Raw genomic sequence first — 27,527 nt, 5'->3', positions numbered from 1 at the left:
TTATGCTTTTTTGCTATTACGAATAATTCTTCCATGAATACAAATATACAAGAAATTATTGAATATCAGTTTTCAATAATTTGGGAGTATATACACAAGATTAAAATTTCTGAGTAACATAGTAATTATAAAGCTAAGTATAAGCTACCACCAAGGTTATCTAAAGTGGCTTTATCATTTTACATTCCAATCAGCAAATATGAGGGCTCCAATTTCTCCACATAATCCCTAACAATGATTTTCCTCTTATAAAAATTTTACTCTGCATCACATTATCTTAAAATTGTATTATTTTATTAGAGAGATTTATTGAGTTATAATTCAGAAATGATGGATCCACACTTTAAAAAGGAACTATTCAATGACTTTGGAATACTGTCAGATAGTTGAAATCATCACCATAGTCTATTTTGAAACATTCTGTCTCCTCATAACGATACCCAGATGCAAGTACATATCTCTGTGCATGGCTAAAACCCCAACACTGACAGCACTAACTATGGGGAATAAAGTGAAGAAACAGGAATGCTCATTTATTTCCAGTGGGAAAATCTATGTTCCAGGAACTTTGGAAGGGTTTGGCAGTTTCTTACAAAACTCAACAACATGCAATTCAGGAATCTTGCTCCTGGGATATTCCAAAGCTGAAAACTTATGACCATATAGAAGCCTAAACAATGGATTTTTATAACTGAATCACCAATTTTTAGAAATTGGAAGCAACAATTATGTCTTTGAATGGGTGAGTGTTTACAGAGATTCTCATACATCCATACAATGGTAGTGGAGTATTATTGATCAATGAAAATAAATGACCTTTTGAGCCACATAAAGTTATGGAGGAATCTTAAATACATATTGTGGAGTGAAAAAACTAGTACAAATAGGCTACATACTGTATGATTCCAAGTATATGAAATTTTGTGAAAGGCAAATATACAAAGAGAACAAAAGATGAGTGGTTGCCAGGACTCTGGGGCAGTGAATGATGTATAGATGGATTGCAAATTATGGCAATGAAGCTTTTCTGAAGATAATTTAGTAGTGGATTTATGCCATTAAACAATTATCAAAAACCATAGAACTCTACAACACCAAGAGTGAAACAATGTAATCTATGGACTTTAATTAATAATAATGTATTAATATCAGTCCACCCCTTATACAAATGTACCAAAGTAATGCAAGATGAGAATTATATGGAAATTGTGTGAGAGAAGAAGAGGTATATGCAAATCATCAGCACTTCATGCTATTTTTTCTGTAAACCTAAAACTGTTCTAAAAATAAAATCTATTAATTATATAATTGAAACCTCAATCTCTTCCACTTTCCACTCCATTCTTGTGTGACCCAAAACAACCACTAATATAATTTCCATCTCTCAGGATTCCCTGTCAATATTCTTATGAATGGAAAACTATAATATGTGATCTTGTGTAACTGGTTTCTATCACATAGTATAATGTATTCAAGGCTCTTCATGTTGCAAAATTATCAATACTTTGTTCATTTTTATGGTTGATAAATATTTCAATGTATACCTATATCACATTTTGTTTATCCACTCACCAGATGATGAGTGGTAACAATTATAAATTATGCTTCTACAGACATTTATGTTCAAGATTTTGCATGGAAATGTGTTTTAACTTCTCTTGTGTTTGTATCATGGTATGGAATTGTAGGGTCATATTATACCTCTGTTTTACTATTTGAGGAATGGCCAGTGTTTTCCAAAGCAGCCACACAATTTTACTTTCTATACTGAAATGTGTAAGGGGTCTCATTTCTCAAAATCCATGGTGACAATTGCCATTGTATAACTTTTTTATTCCAGCCATTCTAGTGGCTGTGAAGAGGTATCTCATTGCAGTTTTTGTTTGCATTTCCTTAATGTGTAATATGAGTAATGGTGTTAAGACATTTTTCATATGTAAAATGTTCATTTGTTTATCTTCCTGTGAAAATAACTATTCAGACCCTTTACTCATTACATTTGCTATATATTTAATAGTACTTGTATATGAAACTTTCAATATATCCAGTTTTAACTGCTTCCAAGTGTATAATTCTGTGGTATTAAATAAAACTACAGGGACAGATTCTGTGAAGATGGCAGAATAGGAAATGTTGAGCTCACTCCTGCTCAAAGGAACAGCTAGTGAAAGAATGGGAAGGTGACTGAGATGGTGATACCAGTGTGTAAGTGGCCAGGGAGGGTCTTCTACACCACATATGAAGGCCCTCATTGCAAAAGCTGAAGAATTAAGGCAAATAGAACCAGAGACCATCCAGCTAGTGCAAACAGCATAATGTGCCCCATTCCAAATGGAATTCTGAAACTCCTCAGGAGTGCAGAGATGGGAAGATAGAACTAAGAAGTAAGCCAAGCGAAATTCCTCCAATGCACTACATTTACTGATGTAGCCCCATGACTCATAACTTACCAGCACCCCACACACCTAAATGCTATAAGCCTCTCCCCCCACTCCAAGCGCCTTCCCACCTGTACCCATCCCCCATCCTCACCCCAAGTGCATATATGGCTTCCAGCCCAACCCATCTCTCCTGCATGAGCATAGTCTCACCATGCCCCTCCAAAGGCCCACATGTTCCTCACTGCACCCTGCAGGTGGTTACAGCTCATAAAGGCCACAGGCACTCACCTTCATACCCAGGCTACACCCACCAACAACCCATACAGTCATACAAACCCAACCGAAACCCCTGAGCTCTGCACATGTGTACATCAATTTATAGTCCTCTCAAATCCATACAAGTGCTTGGTCCTCAGTCACACTCCCCAGCTCTGGGCAAGTGCTGACCTGCTCTGTCAAGTCACACCTGCCCTGAGACCACACAGATGCAACCCTGGTCTTCTGCCCTTGAAATCTGAAAGGACCCCCTTAGACCAGCACACACCAGTGTCCTGCTCTGAAAACCATACACCCACGGAGCCACATTCTCCTCACTGCCATGTGCCCATGCACTTGTGAACTGACTTCTTGACCTCAAAATATCACCACTGTTGTGCCCTACCCAGTCCACTACATCTTGCTCTACATCCATCCTGCAAATACAAAGCTTTAGACTACTGGAAGAAATCAAATTACAAAGTAGACCAATCCAGATATTTGCATACTGTGAAGACAACAGAAGATCGCTAAGCATATCATGATACAGGCAGATATAGTCTGGCCTAATGACAAAATTTAAATACCAGAAGAGACACAGACTTTGGGATAACTAATCAAAGATATTCATAAAATACTACTAAATAAAATCAGTAGGATGACTAATGACTAAAGGATATCAAGAAGAGACTATAAGAGCATAAAGAAGAATTTGAAAGAATAAATAGAAAAATAGCAGATATCACAGAGATTAAAGATACTGTAGACCAACTCAAAAGTATATTAAAGGCAGGCCATGGTGGTTCAGCAGGCAGAGTTCTTGCCTACTATGCCAGAGACCTGGGTTCAATTCCTGGTGCCTGCCCATGCAAAAAAAAAGTGTATTAGAAACACAAATATACTTTTGTATATTGAATACTGCACTCTCCCCACCATAGCTCAGCTCCTTCTCTTCTTGGCAAATGATCCCACATTCCAAGATCATCCATAATAACACACTGTCATTAAGCAGCTTCTCCTAGGCCCTCCCACCTTCTCCTCTAGCCATCCCCCTTTTGCAGTCCTCATTCTCTCTAATCCAGCTCCTCTTACCTTAATGGTCTTAGAAGTCTGCACCATTTCTCCCTAAGCATATATGGCTGTAGCCCTCCTACCCAACTCATATATGTATGAGAATGTGAATCTAAATAGGAATCTAGTTTCTCAGATCATTTCCCATTGGAGAGGGAAGGCACTGGCCTTAAAGAGAGAGCAGCCCCATTCCAAATGGGGCTTGACTTGAAGAGAGAGAAGAAAGAGTAAGTGAACTAGATGACTGGACAACTGATTTTGAACATTCAAAACAGCAAATGAAAAAAAAGATGGAAGAATTTGTATTGGATGTCAGGGAAATGACAGACAAAACAAAGCACACAAATACAAGAATCACTGACATCTCTGAAGGAGAAGAGAAGAGTAAAAGTCTAGGAACTGCGGTTTGCCCAACCGCTAAGCTATTGGGGACCCTCTACTCCTCAGCTTCTCACTGCTTGCTAGACGACACTGCCGCACGCAGAAAAGGGGCTCGAGTCGGGGGTCTGGGTCCAAGGGGCACGCGCAGGAGACCTCGCTGCGGGTCTAAAGGACTGGAGGCCGAGTCAATTAAGGCATGAAGCGAGGTAGCTTTATTGTTGGTAGACGCTTATGCCAGGGCCACCAGAAGCTAAAGACCACGAGGCTTGACGAGCCCTGGATTATATACAGTTTGAGGAGAGGCGGAGTTAGGGCATGGCCTCCAGGGGAGGGTAGCCAATCACACAGGGAGGACGGATGAGTGACTGTGACCATAGAGATGCTGTTCCTGAGTGTACCCGTAGCAGAGGATGTTGGGTAGGTGGAGTACTAAGGAGAAGGCCAATAGGGTTAGAGAGACAAGGCTGCATCATCTCTAGTCGCTGGTGAGGCTTGTAATTCAGAGGCTTAGAAGAACCGGACGTGCCAAAATGGTGAGGGAGGGAGAGAAAGAGACTAAGCCACCAGGCCAAGAATAAAATTATGCCACAAGGAACATTAGTTGAGGATATAACAGGAAAACTTCCCAATCATAATAAAGGACATAAGTATGCAAATCAAAGAAGGCCAATAAACTCCAAATAGAATACATTCAAATAGGCCTTCCCCAAGATCTATACTAAACAATCTGTCAAACATTGAAGAGAAGCAGAAAATCCTGAAAGTAGCAAGAGAAAAACAATCTAATACATACAAGGGAAATCAAATAAGACTGAATTCAGACTACTCTGCTGGCACTATGGAGGCAACAACTCAGTATTATGATATATTTAATAACCTGAAAGCGAAAGGCTTCCAGCCAATAATTTTTACCCAGCCAAATTTTCCTTCAAAACTGAGGGAGAGATTAAAATTTTCACAGACAAGTGAATCTTGAAAGAATTTGTCAAGAGAACAGCCCTACAAGAAACATTAAAAGGAGTTCTGCCAGTTGAAAAAAAAAGGAGAGGGAGGTCTGGTGAAGGGCACAGAATTGAAGAGTACTATTAAGAGTAACTAAAAGAACAAAAAGATAGAGGGAAAAGAATATATAGATCTGACAAACAAAATCCAAAGGATAAGATCATGGATTCAATAAATGCTTTTTCAGTAATAACTTTTAATGTTAATGGACTCAACTAACCAGATAAAAGATACAGATTGGCAGAATGGATTAAGAAATATAGCCCAGATATTTACTACTTACAAGAAACAAGGATACAAAGAGACTGAAAGTGAAAGGATGGAAAAGGATGTTCCATGCAAGCTGTAACCAAAAGAAAGCAGGAATAGCTATGCTAATATTAGACAAAATAGACTTTATTTATTTATTATTTGTTGCTTACTTTTTTTTTACTAACTCTTGCAACCATACATAGGTGGCAAAATTATCCCTGATGCATAATTACTGATTGAGAACAACTGTTTCAAATTCATATGCATCAAGTGCTTTCTCTGTGCCCACCACTGTGCTCAGCTCTGTCTATGAGTTACCACTTTTACCCCTCATGACACTTCTGGAAGAGAGGTGTGATAACTACCTCTTTAAGGCTAGTGTCTCCCCTCTACAATGGGAAATGATCTGAGGCTCTAGGTTTCCAATTTAGATTCATGTTTTCATACATATATGAGTTGGGTAGGAGGGCTACAGCCATATATTCTTAGGGAGAAATGGTGCAGACATCTAAGAACATTAAGGTAAGAGGAGCTGGATTGGAGAGAATGAGGACTGCAAAACGGGGGTTGGCTAGAGGAGAAGGTGGGAGGGCCTAGGAGAAGCTGCTTAATGACAGTGTGTTATTATGGATGAGCTTGGAATGTGAGATCATTTGCCAAGAAGAGAAGGAGCTGAGCTATGGTGAGGAGAGTGCAGTATTCAGGGTTTGAACCTTGGTTTCATCAGGTGGCATGACATTGAGTAGAGGTTGCATGAGATTTCAATAAACCACTTTCTTCTATAGACAAAACAATGAGACAGATGATCAATAAGGAAATAGAGAAGTTATATTGTTCATTAATTCACATCTACATCTGAAATTCTCTCACACTTACTTCTCAGATTTATGAAAAGAACTTACAATTAGGCCTAAAAAACATATACAGGCCATTACACTCCAAAACACCAGGATATACATTCTTCTGCATATGCTCATGGAGCATTCTCTGGTTAGACTATATGTGAGGGCACAAAACAGGTCTTTATAAATTTAAAAACAATGAAATTATTCAAAGCACTTTCTCTGATCACAATGGAATGAAGCTGGATATTAACCACCAACAGAAGAAAATGTTCACAAATATAAATAGCACACTTTTAATCAATTGGTCAAAGAATAAACTGCTAGAGAAATCAGTAACCATCTGGAGATAAAATAAAATGAAGAAACAACATATCAGAACTTATGTGATTGGTAAAGACTGTGCTGAGTTACAATGATTACTTGGATTTTTTTAAATATGCCTAAAGATAAGCAAACAAAGATATACATTTTAGGTGGTTAAGATTTCCATATGTTAACTATGAAAATATTTGTATCTTCATATCTTCTTGAAGTTAAGAAAATGTTTAGTAACACAGGTCATTACTACAGCACTGCAGTTATTTGTAAGAACTTTCTACTTGATATTTTAAGAACACTCACAGTTTTGACAGCTAATCAAATGATATCTAGGTTTTTGTTTAATACTTAGAATTTAAGAACATTGCTATCTGAATTTGTAGGTATTTTGCTTGTTGCCTTAATTTTAAATGGTTTATGAATCTTACAATGCAAACACAGGTGCTACAATTATTATATGGACACTTTACTTAAATGTGCCTATGGTTAAGCCAACTAAGACATCCATTTTTGGTGTTTCTAGGTGTATTGTTTCTTTTTTCTTAAAAAACTGGAAATGAAAATGAACCACTTAAAATTTATAGATACAATAGGACAGAGTTAATCTATTTAATTATTAATTCATCTGATTATTGCTGACTATCAGTACTTAAAATTGTTCAGCAGAGTTCTTTTCATAAATCTGAGAAGTAAGTGTGAGAGAATTTCAGATGTAGATGTGAATTAATGAACAATATAAGACTTTCAGTGTTATAAGAGACCTTGAATGCACCTTAGTCAACCACTAAACTGATGAGTATAAATTGGTGAACAGGAAATGGATGAGAGAACAAACCAAAACAGAGAACACCCAGTCCAAAGGATGAGAAGAGTTCAAATAAAGTCTGCTAAGCACCCATTTACTATGTGCCCAACAAATATTATTTACAAAATCTTCACTGTGGGTATGTGTGTGTTATAAAATCTATTTTTTTAATTGAGGAAACTGGGGATTAATGTAAAACTTCTAAAGGGAAAAGCTAGGACTGTATGGCCCCCATACTTACATTCTTAACCTGTTGTACAATGTAGTAGTAGCGTCTCTATGAGATATGCATCTTAGTTGGCATGCAAAACAAACTAATGGGATAAGAATAAATGGTATATAAATGTAGCTCCAATCCCTTTTCTCAATTATTTTTGGTATGTACCAAGCATAAGATTGCCAGATTATATGGTATAGCATTCTAATTTTCAAAATTCAGTGGAACTACCAAGGAAGTTTCCACATCAACTACATTTTACAATACCACCACCAATGTGTAAAGTTACAATTTCTCTGAATCCTCATGGAAATATTTACTCCCTTTGAAAGAAATAGGCATTATAGTGGGTGTGAAGTGGTATCTCATTGTGGTTTTTATTTCATCTTCATGATGACCAATAATGATGAGCATCTTCTTCCTGTACTTATTGGTCCATTGTATATCTTCTTGGAATAATGTCTATTTGAATCCTTTACTCAATCATTAAATTGAGTTATCTGTCTTTTTCTTTCATTCTTTATAATATGGATGTTAAAACCTTATCATATACATAGCATTTATTTTCTCTCATTCTTTAATTTGTCTTTCACTGTCTTGAAAGTGTCATATGATGTAAAAAAGTTGTAAATTTTGATATGGCCCACTTACCAACTTTTTTCCTTTTTATTCATGCTTTGTTGTCATATCTTAGAAATCACTACCAAATCCAAGGTTATAGATTTTATCAATATATTTTCACCTAGGGTTTTCATGGTTTAGGTTCTTATGGGCAAGATTTAATGCATGCACAGTTACTTTAGGTATATGGTGTTAAGTAGGGGTCCATTTACACTCTTTTCCAAGTGGCTTCCCAATTTCCCTAGAACCATTTGTTGAAGAGACATTGTTTCCAGAAAATTTGTCAGAAACATTTGTCTAGATGTATAAGGTTTCTTTCCAAACTTAAAGGGAGTCCAACCATAGATTTGGGCTTATTGTAAATAAGATGTATTGGTGGGTAGGATCATAACTTTATATGTGACACAACTCATTCAGGGTGGATCTTAATCTTTTCACAGAAATTATTTATAATAGAAGGAAATTAAGACAAAAATGATTTTAAAAAAGACATGCAAGCAGGAAACTGAGAGCAACAGAACACAGAGCACAGGGGAGAGACTGGCCACATCACCATGCACCTTGCCATTTAATAGAGGAGTCCAGGATAGCCAGCAGCTGGCCTTCAGGAAGAATGCATTGCCTTGATTTGGGCATTTTCACAGCCTCAGTACTGTAAACTTGTAAACCAGTAAGTTCCCATTGTAAAAGCCAACTCTTTTATGGTATTTGCATTTAGCAGCTTTAGCAAATTAGAATAATCATGGTATATAATTCTGTTTATATATCATATAAAATGCTGTTGTTTTTGGTTTGCTAGTATTGTGACAAGTGCTAGCAAATATAGTTATAGTTACAGAATTGTTATCTAAATGCTCTCTTACTTTATGATATACTCTGATGTACCCAGCAGCAATTATCTGTAACTGTTAATAACTCACTAAACTGTAACCCAGATGACTTATTTCTTTGAGGATGATGCTATGTTTTACAATATAATTGTAATCATCTTTACTCTGTAACTGGACAATAACGTGTTAACTCATGAATTTTCAAGCATGTGTCTCCTTATCTTGTTTTTGTAACCCTCAAATTTGATACTCTCAGTGTTTATTAACAAAGTAACATGAGTCAGCCCAGAACTGACCAAGTCAGTGCTAATCAGAGTTGGCCTGGAACTGATATATTCAATAGTTGAAACCTTAAACTTCAAGTGAGCAAAGCCAGTAATCAACCTGTGCATACTCAGAGATTAGACTATCTCCAACCTCATAATCTAAATCTATCTGATTTTGTTTGAATGCTATAAAACACTGAATGTTTCTCCAGCTCAGGGAGACAGATTTGAGGAAACATTCTACTGTCCTCATGAGGCTAGCATTTGCTAAATGAACTTTTGCATTCCTCAAAATGTGGGTGTCATTTAATTGACTCTGGTGCACATTTGCAAGGACTCACTTTTGAGCAGCCACAGTATTTGGTGGAGGAATAGTGCATCTATATTCATAAGAAATTTTGGTCTGTAGTTTTTATTTCTTGAACCGTCTTTAACTGGATTTGGTATGAGAGAGATTTGAGCCTAATAGAATGAATAAGTGGGTGCTTCTTCGTTTTCAATTTTTTGGAAGTGTTTGAACAGATTGGAGTTCTTTTGTTGTCGTTGTTATGTTTGGTAGGATTCCCCCATGAAAACACCTGATCCTTGGATTTCTTTGTGGGAAGTTTTTGATTATTGTTTGTTGAGCTATTCTAGTAGTTTGTTTGTTGATCTGTTCTATTTCATCTTGAGTAAATATAGGTAATTTGTGTGTTTCAAAGAATTTATCCATTTCTTCAAAGTAGGCTCATTTGTGGACATACCATTTTTTATACTATCCACTTATAATCTCTTTTATTTTCGAAGGTTGTAATAATCCGTACTTTTCAATTTTAATTTTATTTACTTGTATCCTTTCTCTTTTTATCCTTGTCAGACTACCTAAAGGTTTGTCAATATTGTAGATCTTTTCAAATAATGAATTTTTTGTTTTGTTGATTCTGTATTGTTTTTGTTTGATTGTTGTGTTTATATTTCATTTATCATCACTCTAATCTTTGTTATTTCCATCTTTTTGCTTTCTTTGTGTCTAGTTTGCTCTTTTTTTTCTAGTTCTTCCAGTTTTGAGATTAGATATATGAGTGGAAGTCTTTTTTTCTTTCTTAATGGAGGACTTAAGCTGTAAATTTCTCTCTTAGTTCTGCCTTAACTGCTTTCCATAAGTTTTTTTGTATGCTGTGTTGTGGGGTCACATTTCATTATTTTTCCATGTGAGTATCCCATTATGGCAGCACCATTTGTTGAATTTGTGTCTGTTTGTTTTGAGGAAGTGCCTGGGCTGGGAATTGAACTTGGATCTCCCACATGGCAGACAAGAATTCTACCACTACCCTACCCTTGCATCCACATCCATGATTTTTGGTGTGTTGTATTTTCATTTTCATTCACCTCAGAACATTTCCTAATTTTGCTTCTGATTTCTTCTTTAACCCATTGGTTGTGTAAGAGTATATTGTTTAATGTCCCTGTATTGGGGAATTTTCTTTTTCTCCCTCTAGCTTCATTCCATTTTGGTCAGAGAACATATATTGTATGCTTTCAAAATTTTAAAATTTATTTATACTTGTTTGGTCTAAACAAGACTGTATGGTCTTCCTGGAGAGTGATCCATCTGCATTCAAGAAAGATGTGCATTCTGTTTTTATTGGGTGCAATGTTCTATATGTGCATCATTCAAATATTGTATTTCATTATTGATCTTATGACTAGTTGCGCTATCATTATTGAACATGTTGTGTTAAAAAATACTACTATTTGTATACAATCAATTTCTCCCTTCAAATCTGTCAGCATTTGCCTCATATATTTTAGGGTATTCCTGTTAGGTGCATATATGTTTATAATTGTTACATCTTCCTGTTTGTCAGTATGTAATGACTATCTGTGTTTCTTGAAACTGTTTTTAACTTAATATCTATTTTATCCAGTACTAGTATTGTTGCTCCCGATGCCTTTTGTTTCCAATAACTTGCTATAGGTTTTCCATTCTTTCTACCATGTAACTTTGACTTTAAAGTGAGTCTCATAAAAGCATAGAGTTGGGCCAGTCTTTCTTAATTGATTCTACAAATCTTTGCTTTTTTATTGGAGAGATTACTCCATTTAAATTTAAAGTCACTGTTGATAATGTAGGTTTTTATCTTGACATTTTGCTATTTAGCCCTTGGAAGTTATAACTTTTTATCTTTCTCTTCCTTTAAAGCCTACTTTTTAGTTTATTTTCTTTCTTGTGTTGTATCATTTTGCATGCCTTTTCAATTATATCTGGATATATTTTCCAATAGTTTCCCTTGTGGTTCCATAGGGTTAAAATTTAACCTTCTAAATACATAACAATTATATATGGTTGATAAATTAATTTCAATAGCCTGCATATATAGTTTTCCTATAACTTTATGTTCCCCCACCAGTTATATCTTTGTCCATTATATGTCCAAAATGTAGATTTTTCATTACATTTTATGCATTTGCATTTCACCACCTGTGGAAAGTAAAAAGTTCAGTTACATACAAAACAATATAATACAATAATGCTGGCATCTATAAGTACCAAATAGCTATCTTTAATGCAGTTTATATTTCAGTTTTTAAAAAATATATTTTTATTGGGAAATCACCCACATACTGTTGATCAATAGTATACAGTCAATGTCTCTTAATATCATCATATAGTTGACTATTCTTCACCATGATTATTTTTAGAACATTTGTATCACTCCAGAAAAATAATTATAATAGAAAAAGACTCATACATCCCATACCTTATACCACTTCCTCTCATTGACCATTGGTATTTCAATGTACTCAAGTTTTTTACCCCTTACCCCCTATTATTTATTTATTTATTAATCCTTATCTTTTTAGTCATCTGTTCATACCCTTATAAAAGAAGTATCAGGCAGAAGATTTTCACAATAACATGGTTACATTGTAAAAACTATATATTTATGCAATCATCTTCAAGAATGAAGGTTATTGGGACACAGTTAAATAGTTTCAGGTACCTCCCTCTGGCTACTCCAATACACCATAAACCAAAAAGAGATATTTACATAATGCATAACAACCTCCAGGATAACCTCTTAACTCTGTTTGAAATCTCTCAGCAATGAAAACTTTATTTTGTCTCATATTTCTCTTCCCCCTTTTTGTCAAGAAGCTTTCTCAATACTCTGATGGTAGTTCCAGGCTCATCCTCAGGAGTACTGTCCAATGTTGTCAGAAAGATTTACACATCTGGGAGTCATTTCCCATGTAGGAGGGAAGGTTGTAAATTCACCCGCTGAGATGGCTTAGAGAGAAGGCACGAGGTTTTCTCTTTGACCTGAAAGATGATAATTTCCTTCCCTCTTCCCCAATCTCACTTGACTGATGCATCTCCTAAGTCTGCTCACTTCTATCCTCCTCTTGCTATTAATTTGTCTTTGAATTTTTAGGTTCCTCACCAAATTTATTTCTTCCAGACTAGAAACCTTTTACACTAAACCAATGCTGATGTAAGGATTTTCAGTTTTTCCAATTTCTCTTTGACCCCTTCCCTTCTCAACTTAAAACAGATAACCAGAAGTCTCTGTACCCCATCAGGCAGGATTTGCACCTCTGACAAGGAGAAGACAAATGCCAGTCTCCCATCACCCCTTAAGATTAAGGGGCAAGAACTCTCTGAGAGGGACATTGAGGCAGACTAGAATAGAGAGAGAGTGGAAGGGGAAAAAGTGTGAAGGGACCCTTAAGCAAGGATTGTTAATCAAGGTCAGGAAAGCCTGTGTCCTGGAAAGGCAACATGTCTGGGAGCTTTTGACTTAGGGGAAACATCCTGTGGCAACCAACACATCTGGAGCCAAATGACCCATATCTGAGTGAGTCCTCTACAGATAGGAGTGGGACCAAATGCACTATCTACTACAGCACTGCCCTGAAGAGCAAGGAGGGTAGAAGAAAGAGCTCTGAACAAGGAAAGGGGAAAAGGAGTAAGTAAAGCTAATATATAAAATCTAATGTCTCCACATTGTCTATTGCCTCTCACTTCTTTCACCACTGTCTTTGTGAGAGTGCCTGCATATTCTCTTACATGCTTTCTCAATAAATTTTCTGTCTGCTTACTGTAAAAAAAGTAACTCATTTAAAATAAGATTGAACTGAGACATTTTATGTCCTTGATATCTTTTCATACTGAGGTTTTAGTTACTAGCAGTTGTCACAGTTTGTTTGCATCCTCATAATATAATTTATTCCCTTTACAACTACCCTTACTTCCAGAATCTTAACTGAAGTGTAAATACTCAAGGCTACTACAGCTGGAAATTTTTCCCAATATAACTTTTTGGAATGAATCTACCATTCTGCAAGTAGATTCATTGCAAGGAAGCAAGTCTTGGATGTCCTAAGAAGATATAGCTGAAGTGCAACAAAATATAAAAACATTAAAAATTAACTGATAGAGAAACAATGTTTCAAACACTACAAAAATATCCCTCAAATCCAAAATGTTTTTCTCTTTCAAAGAAAATAAATATTCTTCAACAAATAGATAGTGAAATTAAAACTTTCTTGGGAAGGCCATGGTAGCTCAGCAAGCACAGCTCTCACCTGACATGCCAGAGACCTGGGTTCATTTCCCAAGCAAAACAATAAAAAACAAACAAAAAAACCTTTCTAAATAGCTACACACCTAGACAAGATAAAACTACTACTGATTTGTGAACACAGCAAATTTAACACACAAGGTAAGACTTGATAATAGTAGAGATAAATAAGCACATGCATATATTTATTGACAATAATTGTATGGTTGATCATATATGACTTAAAACCCACAGTATCTTAAAATTCACTGAAGTGAATATTGTCGTGTAAAATACAATATAGAGAATTGATGTTGGGGAGTGTTAAAATAAGTACTAAAAAATGGGTTACCTTAATAACAGAAATCTGACTTATGGTCTAGAAATCTTGTGTTATCTTAGGTTCACTATCTTCTGGAAGACTTGCCATCTATAGGGTTCCTTGGGGCTTTTACAGAATATGGTAATGTGCATGGAGACAGCTTCTGCTTTCTGTTATAGATTCTATTGACTGTCTGTGGCTTCTCCTTCTCTGTCCAATTCCTTTGTTTATAACAACTTCAGCCATATAGGGAAAAGGCCCAGTCTCACTCAGCTTTGGCACACCTTCAGAATTCTACTTATAAATCATTTAAATACCACAGAATGAGGTGTTGAAACCTGGGCAAAACATTTGTAGGGGATATTATTCAATCCTAAACAGAGAGCCTATCTAATAAGAGAAACTCAGTAATATGGATTGCAAGGCAAGAATGAAAGAAACTGCATACCATAAAATCTTGAACACAATAAAGATGTACTTTCAAGAAATGAATGTTCTAGATAATGACATTTTCAACTATTATTTTGCTACCATAATCACTTAAATTTTGAACCATTGAAGTGTGGCATATGACAGTAAAATTTTACAGGAAATGCATAACAGTCAGAAACAAGTGATAATGAGAACTTTTTAATGAATAAGCATTTAAATGACATTTAGGAGTCTTTGTATTAGTTACTTAATATGTTATTACTATACAAAATGTAAATGCTGTAATCTATCTTAAGAATCAAAGGAGGGTGAAAAACATGAAAGGTGAAAATTTGGTAAGACTCAGTGATATATGTAATAAACAGTTAGGATTCAATTACACAATCTTTGAGATATGGTTTGAGGGAAATATGTGGCAATCCCAATGAATATATTTGCCTGTAGTAACTTAACCAAAAACAAAACAGTTTAATAAATATAGAGGGTGTATTAATCACTTAACTTACGGTATTACAAAGCATTGTAAATTTGGACATGCTATTTTAGAAATTTTCAATTTACCACTAAGAACAAATGAAAACACACAAGAGAGATTTTCGGTAAGCTTTATACTAAACATGAAAAAGATGAAATTGTATTTATTCAGAAAAAGATATCATTTGTGAGCTTGTGATGTGCTGAACAATGTTCTAAAATCCCCAGAGGCATTGGAAAATGTAAGAATTTTATGAGGTTAATCAATACACCAAACTATTTTACAGTTGAGAAAATGGGACATACAGAGTTGATATTTATAGTCTTAGTTAGCAGTAAGAAAAAATAAAATTTGAAGATTATATTTTTTCAGTGTATAAGAAGGTGTTTTATGCTCTGATGAAATTATTGAGTCTGAATTTCTGAGGGACCATATCTGAAACCTGCATAAGATAGGAAGCTATAAAACTGAGGACATATATGCATGGTTTCCTTGGGATTGTTGAAGAAAATTCCTAACTCTTCATCACCTATGCTGGATTGAAAGGATTATGTACCCCAGAAAAGCCATGTTTTAATCCTCATTCATCTTGTGGAGGCATCATTTCTTACAATCCCTATTCAGCACTGTAGATTGAAAGCTTGATTAGATTATCTGCACAGAGGTACCACACACCCAATTGTGGGTATTATCCTTTGATTTGAGGCAAATGTGACTCTGCCAATTCCAAAAAAAGGTCTTGATTAGTTTACCAGAATCCTTTAAAATCCTTTTGAAAGGAGCAATAGTACCATGAGAACCATGAGAGTGAAGAGAGTCCACTAACCAGTGACTTTTGGAAATAAAGGAGAGCACCTCTGGGGGAGTTTCATGAAGCAAGAAGTCTGGAGAGAAAGGTAGCAGACATCACCATGTTTGCCATATGCCTTTCTAGTTGAGGGAGAACCTCTGAACATCATCAACCTTCTTGAACTAAGGCACCTTTCCCTGGATGCCTTAGATTGGGCTTTTCAATATACTTGCATTAATTTGGACAGTTTCTGTCCTTAGAGTTGTAAACTTACAACTTAATAATTTCCCCTTCTTCAAAACAATTCTGCCTCTGGTATATCACATTCTGACAGCTAGAAAACAAGAACAGATTTTGGTACAAAAGAAGTGGGGTGCTTCAGTTTGCAAATATTGAACATGTTGGAAAAGGTTTTTAAATGGATCAGGGAAAAATTTCAGAGGAGTTGTGTGGAACCTGATAGAGAAGGCCTAGAATTCTCTGAAAAGACTGTAGGTTGAAATGGGGACTTTAAAGATACTTCTGATAAGGCTTAGACAGAAATGAGGCACATGTTATTGCAAATTGGAAGGAAGATAATTCATGTTTTAAAATAGCAGATAATCTGGTAAAGTTGACTAGTGGCTTTGGCTGGAAGGCAGATTTTAAAAGCCATGAATGCAGATATTCAGCAGAAGAGATTTTCAAATTAAATGAGGAAAGTGTAGTCTGGTTTATCCTTTCAACTTCTAGCAAAATGTGACAGGAAAGAGATAAGCTAAGAATTGAACTCTTGGGCACAAAGAAACCAGAAACTGATGTTTTGGAAAATTCTAGGCTTCCAGGAAAAGACATCCCAGAGAATAGTACCTTATGTGAATATGTGGGCAAATGTGGAAGCATTCAGTCATTTCAGAAAAAAAAACAGGATTGGAAATGGAGCTTTTGAGAAGCAGAACTATGGAACCAAAATCTACAGTCAAGAAAACTCAGCCCAAGAGAGTGGACCCACCCAATCATTTGGAGAGGGTGAGTTTCCCTGAGAGCACATGGTGGGCCTTCCACCTCATTACAGTGGAAGAATTGTGCCACCTTAGACCTTGGAGAGGGTAGGCCACATTTCTCAAAGATTGGGAAAATCCTGGCTGCCACCACATGGAGGGGTTGAGGGTGTGTCCCACATATGACAGACAGCCCAGGTGCTCAATGCTTGAAAAGATTGGCTGAGAAAAATGTGGTCTCCCCAATGTCCCCCCAAGGTTGCGCTCAGAGAGAGGCAGGCTGTTACATAGGCACTTGGAAAGGTTGGGACTGCTGCTTTCTAAAGCCCTGAGGGTAAATAACTCTCAGACCTTGAAATCTGAAAGAGTTTGCCCTGTAGATTTTCAAAACTGCTTCAGTCCAGCGATCCATGTGTTCCTTCTGATTTCTCCATATGGAAATGGGAATATTTCTCCTGTGATTTTCCCTTTGTGTGTTGGCAGCAAATAACTTGTTCTGAGTTTTACAGGGCCAGAGCCATAGGAAAATTTTGCCTTAGAACATACCATGCCTGTAATAGACTTTGATGAGACTTTGTACTGCTCTTAACCTTGTGTTCTATTTGTTTTGTTACTTAAATGGTTTAAGGATCTCTGATATTGTGATTGAGTGAAAATATTTTGTATACAGAAAGAAAACATGACTTTTTTATGGTCCAGGAGGTGTAATATGTTAGTTTGAAAGGGTTATGTATCTTAGGAAAGCTATGTGTTAATCATGATCCATCTTGTAGAGGCAGTCTTTTCTTTCTTTTTTTCATTCACAAACATTTTTAAGGCATACAATTATGTCCAGGACTTGCCTAAGAGGAAGGACATTAACTAATATTTTTAGCTTGTATATTGTGTTGGCAATAACAGGCCATTATTAAGAACATTTAAAAAATAAAGAAGTTAAGTTTGGTCCAGAGCCACAGTGATAATAAAAGAAAAAGCAAAAATGCAAGCATCAATGACTTTTGACTACAAATCTCATGTTGTTTAGTGTATAAAAGCATGGTCTTGCATTCAGATTTTATTGTAGGAACTTAAGGTATGGTATAGAAAACAGACATGTGAACAAATAAGCACATGATATGTTCTATTATATTAGGGGATATACAAAAAAGACAGTATTTAACTTGACTGAACAAGTTGGATTATTTTTGTTTGTCTATATGCCCTTCCATATTCTTCTTCTATTAACAGGTATAGGTGCTTACTACAGATAATCTAATCACATTGCCTTAACCTCCTGGCCATACCAATTGGTTATAGGGGGTAGACCTGCCAGAGTCTTACTCTGGGGTTTTTCAAATTAGAACTGGAAAAGTATAGATCTTTTCCTCTCTTATTATACAGCTCTAAGTATATAAATGCAGAGATCCTGGAAATATCCTAAGAGACAGAGAAGAGATGGAGAGCATTCTGAGTTTATTAGAATTTCCATTTCCAGTAAATCTTGCCTCTTCTAAGACTTTGTTCTTCTAATCTTTCTTTACTTCTATTATTTCATCAATTACCATCAAGTGACTCATTCACTCATCAAATATTTTTTGAATAGACATTATACCAGGGATTGTTCTGGGCTCTGTGGACAAATAGGTAAGTTAGCCATCCTCCAAACTGATTCCCAATGATCTTTGCCACTCAGTGCTCATGTCCTTGAATAGTCCCGCCACACTGAATAAGAGCTGGCTTGTGTGCCATAAGATATAACAAAAGTGACAGGGTATAACGTCTAAGGCTAAGTCTTTATGACATTGCAGCTTTTGTCTTGTTCTCTTAGACTGGACATTTTAGGAGAAGCCAGAACCACGTGTGAACAGCCTTATGAAGAAAAAATATAAGGCCCTCCATCAACAACCAATACCGACTTGACTTTTATGTGAAACAGCCCTCTTGGAAACAAATCCTTCACTTCTGGTCAGGCCTTCACATGAGAATCCCCAAGCCAGAACCAGTCATCAAGTTGCTCTTATATTCTTGTCATGCAGAAATTATTAAAGATAGTATGACCCTATTGTCATTTTAAGATTAAATTTCATGGTGATTTTTTGCCACAATAGCAATAGATAATAGCAATAGCAGATAATTTAATACAATATGCCAGTGACAAAAATAGATATAAACCCTTGCCCCAATGGAGTTTAAATTTTAGTGGGAGAAAAGAGAGAATAAACTAATTATAGTGCAGACAAAAATATAGTATAGAGATGACTTGAGTGTATGGAGAAAACTGAAGTTGAGAAAGGGAAAAGGGAGAGTGGAAAGGGGTTATTACAATTTTACATATGATAAGGAGATCGCACAAAAAAGGTAGTGAGGGAGCAAGCCATGGATATCAGGAAAAGAGCATTCCAGGCAGCAAGAACAGCAAGTAAAAGGCTTTTAGTCAGAATGTTCCTTGTACATTTCAAGGAGACTAGTGATGTGGTTAAAACAGAGTGAGAAATTTATAAAGAGCTGGGATATGAAATCAGTAAGAAAATGTGACCAGATCACATTAAGGCCTTATTGACCATTTTTAAGACTTTATCTTTTACTCTGAGTGAGAAGGATAGCAGAGGAGTGATATGATCTGACTCATGTTTTATGTTTGAAAGCATCAACTGGCTGCTTTGCAGTGAATTGACTCTAGGTGGAAAGGGTAGAAATGGGGAGACTATCAGAAAGCTATTGAGAAATGACAAACTGCTTGAACCACTGAAGGACCTGCAAGTATTGAGAAATGATCAAATTTTGGAAATATTTTCAGACAACCCAATTTGTTTTCAGAATGGATATGGCATAAAAGAGAGAACAAACAAAGATGTCTCAAACATTTTTGACCTGATCAACTAGAAAGATGGAGTTACCATGTACTTAGACAAGGAAAACTGAAGAGGGGTAGGTTGAGGTGTGGTGGAAAACTAGTTAGAGTTGAGTTTTTGCTTTGTGCAATCAAGAAGGTCCTGACTATTACAGGGGTGGTCAGAGAATCTTGCTCAAGTTAAGTGATATTTGAGGCAGATCTTGAACTAGAATTTCTTTCTTTTTGTTAAGGGATGAAAAGTGTACAGCTGTATTTAGTCAATGCTTATTGAATTCATTTTTTACATTTTTTTTTGTGTGTGATATTCTATATTTTTATGTATGCTGTATCGCTGGGCCTTTGCCAGATTATACTGGAGGAATAAAAGCTCCCAAATCTTAGCGACTTACATTAACAAAGTTTTAATGCTCACTTACATTTCTTTCCTTGGTAGGTAGCCTGTGGCTCTTTTTATACCATCTTCACTTTGGAATTAAGACAGAAGGAAGAAATGTTGGAAATGCTGGTCTCACAGCAAAGGGGAGAAAAGAAATGGGATCCACATGATGATTCCTAGAGCTTCTGTTCATAGGTTGAACATGTCCCTTCTAGTCAGTCACATGGCTCAGCCTGAGGTCAGTAGGGCGAAGAGTCTGATCTCCCTTCAGAGATACATCCAGAACAGGAAGTGTTGCCAATATTTTGAAAATAATACAATCTATCAATGCATGTTTATATTTTTCAGATGGTGGCATTTAATACTTGGAAAATTGTTGAGAATAGCATTCATTGAATATGTTGTATATGGTATTCATTCATTGAACAAATAGTTATTGAACAACTGTTCCATGCCAGCAAATTTCATAGTATTGGGACACAATGGTGAATAAAAGAGATAAAATCCCCAATTCCTGGAACTTATATTGACAATGAAATACTAAACACAAACAAAATCATCATCAGAAATACTGTATTCATAAGTATAACTGTAGAATGTTAATTATCTCTTTTAAATCAGTCCAGTATTAAAATCATTAGACCCATGATGCATTCTGTAAATTTATCTTTTTTAATTGGTGTACAGAAAACCCTGACATTAGCTTTCCCACCCTAACATTATTAATTTTATAATAACTGGGGGGATGGGAAGGGTCAACAAGAGTATTTTGTCCTTGTTTTTGCTTCAGTATGAGTTCTTGGCCAACACTCTGTTGATTAGACCTTCACCTTTGCTCTTTGCGGCATTTAAAATTTAGATTTTTGATGTAGTTCTGCAACCATGGTATATAATTCTATTATCTCTATCATCAGTCACTGTAGGCTGGAAACTTGAAGAGCCCACACTGCCAGAGATTTTTGTAAATGAAGAAGGATAATACTCCCAAGGAGTTTCATGAAAAAAAGGAGTCTTTGGAGAAAACTAGAAAATGTCCCCATTTTTGCCATGTGACTTTCCAGTGGAGAGAGAAACCGTGAACTTCATTGGCCTTCTTGAATCAATGTATCTTTCCCTGATGCCTTAGATTGGATATTTCTATCTCATTGTTTTTACTGGGACATTTCTCACAGGCTTAGAACTGTAGACTAATAACTTAAAAAATTTCCTTTCTTAAAAGCCGTTCTATTTCTAATATCTTTCATTCCAGCAGCTAGTAAACTAGAACACCACCCTTGCATAGTTCTGCCATGAGACTAAAGCAAAATTGTAGAAATGGCCTAACTGACAGAAAAATCCTTAGAAACATGCACAAAATTTCCCAGATGTCCCAAAGCATTGGAGGAGCAAAGTAGTCAGGGCTCTTTCTCTGCTTGAGAAATGTGACCACAACCAGCTTAGAGATAGAAAGATATTCTTGCTAGAAAAACAAACATGATTCAGCTGGGGATTTTCCACTTTCCAACCCAAATTGTGCTCCACAAAGACAGAATATACCCAGTGTTTCTAGAGCATTGTTTCTAAACCTGTTCCCTGACAATGCCTTTAAAATAATTAGGAAGCACTTTAAATTCACAGCTCCTGAGCTTCACTTTCAAGAATTACTGAAAAAAATGTCCAGGATCTTCAAAATTTGAGTTTTGACTTGTAGGTCACAAGGTTTTATGAAACAAATTTCCAGGATTATAAGAATCTAGAAGGGAAGATGAAAATCATCTGAAGAAAGGGAAAGGTTACAGTCCAGATGAAACAAGAAAATGTTTAATTCTACATCAATAATAACCTTATCTTTTCCTTGAAATCAGGGTCTAAGACACAGTCAAGGAAAACTGGAGCTCTGCAGTGATTTACAACAGAGGAAAGAAATATGTCCCCGAGGTCAGATTAAGAGTTCAGGAGAGATGTGATGCATCCCTAGGGAGACAAGGGTCCTATAGTTCTCCACTATCACATCCCTGTAAAAATTCCTCTGACTAGGATCCAAGTATTCACACTCATCCTGGAGAAGTCTATGGCCATGTCTCTAAATATCAACAGTCCTTGAAATTAAACACATTTCACCAAGAGGCATCCGAATCGTTTGTAATTTGACCCAAGATAAAAGGAGACAGCTAAAAGAACTGGTTCTGAGTAAGGTGAGAGAAGTGGTTTATCCAATAAGGTAATTTTTGAGACAGTGATATTCTTAATGTGTCCCCCTGTCTCTAAAGAAAGAGGATGACATATGATCAACAAATCAATCACAGATACTATACTTTTGTGGAGGATAAAATATATAACTAAGACCTTACACACATATGTATATATATACATATATATATACATATAATGCTATATTTATATCATAAAAGCTAGTTGGCATTTGTTCTAGTTTTCTAGCTTCCAGAATGCAATATACCACACATGGAATCATTTTTAAAAAGGGGAACTTAATAAGGTGCTAGTTTACAGTTCTAAGGCTGTGAAAAATGTCCCAATTAAAGTAAGTCTATAAAAATATCCAAATTAAAGCACCAACAAAAAGTTATCTTCACTCAAGAAAGACCAATGAAATTCCAGGTTTCTCTCCCAACTGAGAAGGCATATGGTGAACTTGGTGGCGTCTGCTAGCTTTCTCTCCTGGCTTCTTGTTTCATGAAGATCTCCCAGGGTAAGTATTCCTTCTTCATCTCCAAAGGGCTTTGGCTGGTGGACTTTTAGCCTCATGGATTGGCTGAGGTTTTTCACCTCTCTCCTCATTCTCAAAAGGAACTCTTTGCAAATCTTTCCTCTTTAATAAGCTTCCAGTAAACTAACCAATACCCACAAAGAATGGGCGGAGACACATCTCCCTCTATTCAAAAATTAATACCTACAGCTGGGTAAGTCACATCTCTGTGAAGATAACCTAATCAAGTTTCCAACCTACATTATTGGATAAGAATTAAAAGAAATGGTTTCTTCCTCAAGATTGATTAGGATAAAAACATGGCTTTTCTAGGGTACCTGAATCCCTTCAAACTCACACATCATTATTTCTCAGATGGGAGAAGTCATGTTGAATTAAAGTGTACTTCTAAAATTTTAGTGTATACAAAAATGAACTGAAGAACTTGTTAAAATGTGGATTCAGGTTCAGAATTTCTTGACTGGTGCCTGAATTTCTGCATCCTGACAATCTTCCCAGTGATGACAGGCCACCATTTTGAAAAGCAAAGATCTAGAACACAGAAAAAAAAAATGTACGATTACTTTGGTCTGATGAATTTTGACAGAAATGATAGGTTCAAATATAATAAGACCAGAAAAAACAATAATTTAAATACATTTGTAATATTCTAGATATCATGTGATTTGTGTTTCATAATAGTGCACAGAACCACAAAAATAATCTATGAGATCAATAGCGACATTCCTCCTATTCTATGAGCATATTTTGTCAAATGCCCAACAGAAGTAAAACCTGTGTTCTACCCCAGTTTATCTGACTGAGAATTTATTTAAAGAGAACACACAGGACAATACACAGGTGTAGTCCTTAAAGGATATTCTTGGCAGTTTTTGCATACTAGAAGATTAATGTAAATCACTTAAAGGCAACAACATTTTTGTATTGGTAGAATAACGTTGTGATTTTATGCATAAAAACATTCAAAATATGCGAACTAAATTTTCTGACTTAGCAGAAAATTTTCATTAATATTGAAGTTGTTTGAAGCGTATTTCCAATTTTGTAAAAACTTTAGATCACTATTTTGCTTTTTTAAAGACAATAAACAGATAAACATGCATGGAAATGTAACCTAAAATAGGAGATGGTGATTCTTAGTATTATAATTAAATATTAACTATTCAATTGATAGTTATAGTAATGGTGGAGGTTCTGAAATTAACTATCTCAGAACCTCCACTTGCAAAAATCATTATTTCCAGTAAGCAAAAGTGACAATTTTCATTTCCTAAAGCAAAATACAAGTGCAGATAGTCAAAGGAAGCAGAAGAATTTTCATATTAAATGTGATGACTATGTACATCTCTCAATAAATCCTCACAAGATACTTGTTAATTATGAGAATAATATATTAACTTTATAGATATGATATCTGGTAGAGAGTATTTAACCAAGTGAACAAAGTAATGATGCATCCTTATGAGTGCAACATATCAGAAAGTACATGATATCAAGCTAATGTCACCCCTGATGGGAAAAATTGCAATCCTGTGCCTTCTGATATGTTGCATTCAGGACACATCATACTTACAGAATATTGTTGACAAACTGGCCAAGGATACAAACCTATGTAGGTATAATTTTATAATGATAAAATTATATAGTAGTGGAGAGTGACATCTTCCACATGGTAACATGAGACATCTTCTAGAATTTCACCTGTCAGAATCAATGAGAGGAAAAATTCCCAATTCTTAGAATTTTGCAGGACAACAGAGACTGGATAAAGTCTCCATAAATACTGAATTAAAAAAAATCTCTAAGATCAGGTAGGATATTTCTATATCAGACCTCTCAGTCCAAACACAGCTTGGGAGATGCATAGATGTAGCATGACCCGGGTCCTTCCTGCTGCAGATGCACAATATAGAGCTTCTTATAGAGTCAAGTTAGAACCCCACTACATACAGGCACAGTCACACAAGTCCTCAGAGATGTAGGGTGGAATGTAAACCACTGAGGAATGCTGCCTACAAAAGGACCAATGAGTACAGAAAAAGAGAGACTGCAGTGGAACTGTTGGCAAGAGGTTGTTTATATGCAAGTCAAGCTCTGGAAGCTGGACCATCTAAATACACAACTGACATTTCTGCAGTGACCCACCTATGTGGAGGGACACCATCTGGGTCTCTGGGATGGGAAACTCTAATGGGAATAATCCAGAAGGAGAAAAGCCTCAAACAAAAAAAAAAATAAGGCAGGATGGTGCACAGAACTGAAAAGTGTAAGGAAAAAAGAGCGCTGAGTGAGTGAGAGAATTTAAACAAATAATAATAGCTGGAAAGAAAATTCTGCAGGTAACAAATGGAATAATCATTCCTGGAGAAGTAACAGAGGAAAACTAGCTTTCTCATGGACATAGATAACTGTGCATAGAGTACAACCTTAAAAATTTTACCAAGAATCCAGGGCAAGAATCAAATTTAGAGGAGTTTAGAAAATCTGAACAATATAACACATGATATTCTATAGCTCCAGAATAAGCTGGATGAAGCATCAAAATAGAGCCAAAGCATAAAGCCTATCAAGAACAGAAACTAGAGAAGAGAGAGAAACTGACTTTAAGATTTACACCAAAATAATAGGCTGTCAAGACATCTATGGAAAATATGCATAAAGAGATAAAGGATATTAAGAATATAATGCATGTGCAAAAAAGTAAAATATGAAGGTATAAAGAGAAACATAAATTATAGAGATGAAAGTCACAATACTAGAGCTTAAAAATATAGTAGAAATGCACAGCAAGATGGCATCATAGTGAGGAGCATGATTTACTTTGCCCTCTAGCACAGCTACTAAATGCCAGAACTGGATTGGCTTTGGAAAGAGAGGAATTTATTAATTTGCTAGTTTACAGTTTTAAGGACATGAAAATGTCCCAATTAAGGCAAGTTTATAAAAATATACAAATTAAGGCACCAAGAGGTTACCTTCACTCAGGAAAGGCTGATGAAGTTCAGGGTTTCTCTCTCAACTGGGAATGCACATGGTGAACATGGTGACATCTGCTAGCTTTCTCTCAAGGCTTCTTTCATTAGCATCCCCAAGGGGCATGCTCCTTCTTCATCTCCAAAGGTCTATGGCTACATGAATTCTGCTGGTTCTCATGTTCTTTGCCATTGTTCTGAAGCTTTCTCCAAAATGCTTCTTCTTTTAAAAGATTCCAGTAAACTAATCAAGACCCACCTGGAATAGGTAGAGTCACATCACCCTCTTATTAAAAATGAATACCTACAATTGTGTGAGCCACATCTCTGGGGAAAACCTAATAAATTTTCCAACATACAGTACTGAATAAGGATTAAAAGAAACAGTGGCCTCCATGAGATGGAATCAAGATTATAACATGGCTTTTCTATGATATATAAGCCTTTTGAATCAGTACAGATAGCAAGGTTGAATGTCATCAGGATGTTAATTCTACCTAAATTGATCTATGGATTCAATGCAGTAGGAAACAGAATTCCAAGAACCTAGTTTGAAGACTCAGAAAAGCTAGTGATCAAATATATTTGGAAGATAAAGTGACTTTGAAGAGCCAAAAATGTCCTAAAGAAGAATGAAGTGGATGGACTAACACTTCATGACTTTAAAGTTTACTATAAAGCCATAGTACTCAAAACAACATGATACTGGCACAAAGATAGACATATGATGAATGGACTTGAATTAAGAGTGCAGATATAGACCACCAAATCTATGCTCAATTGATATTCCAAGACCTTCGTCCACTGTACTTGGACAGAATAGTCTTTTCAATAAATGGGTCTGAAGGAAGTGAATATCAAAAGCAAAAAGAATGAAAGAGGACACCCACCTTACTCCCTATACAAAAATTAGTTCAAAGTGGATCAGACACCTAAGTATAAGAGCAGTGCCATAAAAATCCTAGACGGAAATATAAGGAAACATCTTCAAGACTTAGTTATAGGAGGTAGTTTCTTAAATTTTAAAACAAATGCACAAGCAATGAAAGAAAGAAAAGATAAATGTGAATTCTTTAAAGTCAAATATTCTGTACCTCAAAGGATTTATCACAAAAGTGAAGAGGCAGCCAAACCAATGGGAGAAAATATTTAGAGACAACATATCAAATCAGGCTTGAAGTCCAGTATATATTTAAAAATCATAAAATTCAACAACAAAAGAGCAAGCAACTCAATTATAAAATAGGCAAAAAATATTCGTAGAAAATTTCCTGAAGAGCAAATACCAATGGCCAAAAAACCACAAAAAGAGTTGTTCATCTCTATTAATGTAAGGGAAAAGCAAATCAAGCTACACTTGTGATATCATCTCAAACCTATAAAAATGACTGCTATTAAACAAACAGGAAACTATAAATTTGGGGGAGGATATGGAGAATTTGGAATACTTCACTTGGATATATAATGGTACAGCAACTGTGGAAGACAGTTTGGCAATTCCTCAAAAAACTAAATATCAATTTTCACTGAGAACCGGTAAGACCACAACTTGGTGTATACTGAGAAGAACAGAAAGCAGTGACATGTGCAGACATTTGCACACTAATGTTCATAGTGGTACTATTTACAATTACCAAAAGACGGAAACAGTCCAAGTGCCCATCAACAGATGAATGGATGAATGAAATTTGATATATAGACACAATAGAATATTAGGGAGCAGTAAGATGAAATAAGGTCCTGAAGCATATGCCAATATGGATAAAACTTGGGGACATAATGTTGAGTGAAATAAGCTAGACACAAAAAGATAGATTCTGTATGATTTTGCTAATATAAGCCAATAAATGTA

The 27,527-nt window shown here is 35.8% G+C and overlaps 1 long non-coding RNA gene across 5 annotated transcripts in view; it reads left to right on the top strand.

Moving 5' to 3' along the window:
* The window catches only part of LOC143672787 (uncharacterized), a 71,047-nt gene that overhangs the window by 19,692 nt on the left and 23,828 nt on the right, over nucleotides 1-27,527 (top strand). For 3 of the 5 annotated variants that reach the window (XR_013170033.1, XR_013170029.1, XR_013170032.1), the window contains 2 exons: nucleotides 16,624-16,815; nucleotides 18,595-18,810. The exons of 1 other annotated variant lie outside the window; for it this stretch is intronic. This is a non-coding gene — a long non-coding RNA (uncharacterized LOC143672787). Of the gene's footprint in view, nucleotides 1-16,623; nucleotides 16,816-18,594; nucleotides 18,811-27,527 lie in introns of those variants that run through there. One more of the 5 variants, XR_013170031.1, reaches the window with a different exon arrangement.

The sequence above is a fragment of the Tamandua tetradactyla genome (genome assembly GCF_023851605.1).
Source record: "Tamandua tetradactyla isolate mTamTet1 chromosome 15 unlocalized genomic scaffold, mTamTet1.pri SUPER_15_unloc_3, whole genome shotgun sequence".
NCBI lineage: Eukaryota > Metazoa > Chordata > Mammalia > Pilosa > Myrmecophagidae > Tamandua > Tamandua tetradactyla.
Note: the sequence above shows the minus strand (reverse complement) of the source record. Positions and strands in the feature narration are given on the sequence as shown.